Source organism: Delphinapterus leucas, chromosome 20 (genome assembly GCF_059928025.1).
Source record: "Delphinapterus leucas isolate spDelLeu-1000000601 "Yukka" chromosome 20, BTC_Dleu_Yukka2, whole genome shotgun sequence".
NCBI classification, from domain to species: Eukaryota; Metazoa; Chordata; class Mammalia; order Artiodactyla; family Monodontidae; genus Delphinapterus; species Delphinapterus leucas.
In genome coordinates, this window is record NC_143148.1 from 15,509,926 (window position 1) to 15,512,777 (window position 2,852).

At 31.1% G+C, this 2,852-nt stretch overlaps 1 protein-coding gene across 13 annotated transcripts in view; it reads right to left on the reverse strand.

The window, feature by feature from the left end:
• The window catches only part of ZNF529 (zinc finger protein 529), a 76,584-nt gene that overhangs the window by 37,426 nt on the left and 36,306 nt on the right, over positions 1 to 2,852 (reverse strand). The gene's annotated exons all lie outside the window — the stretch shown is intronic.

Here is a 2,852-nt window from a genome sequence, read left to right on the forward strand (position 1 = left end):
TAGCAGGCATGGAAACAACCTAAGTGTCCACAGATGGATGAATGGGTAAAGAAAATGTCACACACACACACACACACACACACACACACACGGAATATTATTCAGCCACTAAAAAAAGAATGAAATCTTGCCGTTTGTGACAACATGGATGAACCCTGAAGGCATTATGCTAAGTGAAATAAGAGCAAGACAAATACTGTATGATATTACTTATATGTGGAATCGAAAAAACCAAAAGACAAACTCCTAGACAGTGAAAACAGGTAGATGATTGCCAGAGATGGTGGGTAAGGGGTGGACAAAATAGGTGAAGGTGGTCAAAAGGTACAAACTTTTAGTTATAAAATAAATAAATCATGGGGATCAATGTACACCATGATGACTATAGTTAATAATACTGTACTGTATATTTGAATGTTGCTAAGAGTGTATCTTAAAAGTTCTTATCACAAGGAAAAAAACAACTCATAATTATGTATAATGATGAATGTTAACTAGATTTATTGTGGTCTTTTTGCAATATACACAAATATCGAATCATTATGTTATTCACTTGAAACTAATACGATGTTATATGTCAATTATATCTCCAAAAAAATAAAACAAAACAACAACAAAAAGCCCCACACACCTAGAGAGAAAAATTTTGGAAGAATGTACATTATGTTATTACAAGTGATTATTCTGGATGGTGGGACTATGAGTAATTATTGACTTTATACTTTCCAAGTTCCTTAAAAACTGAATAGTTTACAACACACCTGCATTAATTCCATCGTCAGAAATATATGAGAGGTATTTCTGCATAACAGATTTAACAGAGTTGGAGGCAAGTTTTCCTTCTGTTTAATAACATTGTGAACAAAAAGATCTTCAAAATGAGTGGGAACATGAAGGAAATTTGTGACTGAAATAAATTACTTCTACAAACTTATGAACATCCTTTAGTTGTATCACTCCAGTGCAGTAGGGTACATTCACTATTCACGTACTTGAATTAACAAAATTCAAGATGGTAGCATTTTCAGATTAAATAAGAAAATGTGTGTAAAGAAGGCAGAAATGTGTTTGGTACAGCGTACACGCTTATTACATATGGCTTAATTTTTTAACTTCATTATTCAAAAACTAATATTTTAGATATATAAAATTGCTTACAAATGCAATCTTAGTAAAACAGATTCATATACAATACTGACAATTTGGAATGTTCTTTTCCCTATGTAAAAATACTGTATAATATTACATATTAATCATTTTTCTTTTTATGACTAACTCCATAGTTTCTCTTATCTGCATGGTATTATCATCACATTTACGTAATGTGATTAACTTAGTTTTTAAGATTATATACACTTATATAACCCCATGAAGTTACAGACATTCTGCAAACAAAACCAAACATACCAAAAAAAAACAAGTTAGGAACTATATAATAGAATAATTTTGAACATAATTTCAACAGATTTGTGGTCCTTTGTGAGCACCAAAATGGAATCAAATTGCCTTAGGTTAAGAATTTCTATTTTAGGACTTTTGCAAATCTGGCTGTTAAAAATTCCTTTTAAGTGCTCATCAAAATTAACTTTATATTTTCATTACTCTTCATTTATAGAAATTTATGAGGAATATTTAGAATCTTCACATAATAACAACTATTTTTTTTCTTGAGGACTTATTAAGTACAAGGTACTCATTAAGTGGTCTAGGGCTATGCCCAGATTAATGTATCCAATTCTCATAAAATCCATAAGGCACTGATGTGATTATTATGTACATTTTATAAAAAGAAATTATAAAACATAGACTAATAACTATTGACCTCCTTGAAATATGACTAGTGTGAACAAAGAACTGAATTTTCAATTTAGTTTTAATTAAAATACAAAAGAAATATAAAATGTTTTTCAATTAAACACAATTTTATTGTTTTGGTGTGAATATATTTCACCTTAACCACTGAAAATTTAGCATCCAAATTGAGAAGTGCTATAACAATAAAATATGCACGAAATTTTGAAAACTTAGTATGAAGATATGAATGTAAAATACTTCAATTTATTTGTTATTATATGTTGAAATAATATTTTAGAGATATTGGTTCAAATAAGATGCATTATCAAAATTAATTTCAACTATTTCTTCCTACTTTTTAAAATGTGTTCAACAGAAATTGTAAAATTATCTAAGTGGCTTTCATTATATTTCCATTAGTATCGCTTTAGACTCAAATACCACTATACCACACTGCCTATCACAGTCTACACCAATATGTGGTCTGAAACAGTCTACTGCCAAATCTCAAACAAGACTTGGTTGTCACCACTCAAAACTCCCCATGGATTCTCTGGAAAAACTCCCTGCCCTTGTACACACATACCTCTCTTCACGAAACTCCAATCATATACCCACTCTTAAATGTCAAAGTCAACTTTGTCACTTACTGAGTGAAATCAAACCACTTCCTATCTTGCCTTGCTTGGAAACCAAAGGTATCTGCTATGTTATTCTACCTAACCTTAACAAAGCATATTCTAAAACAAGCCCTTAATTTATCCTCCATGAGTTGTATTTCTGTGCTATCCTTTGGAAAGAAGAGCATGTGCAGTAATTGAATGATTTACCCAATGGGTATGGGAATATTAACTGGAAGGGAAAAGGGTATTTGGAAAGGCACTGGAAGAGAAGGGGACCCATCTCTATGGCCCTGTTATTAATTGGGAAGGGAAGTCCTATGAACCAGGAAAATTGATAAGTCACAATTAGGTAGGGAAATTTAAAAGAAGGAAAGCAAATATTCTATGCTCTGTAAAACAAAAATGTATGAAAACAAAAAGCAAACACGAACTGAC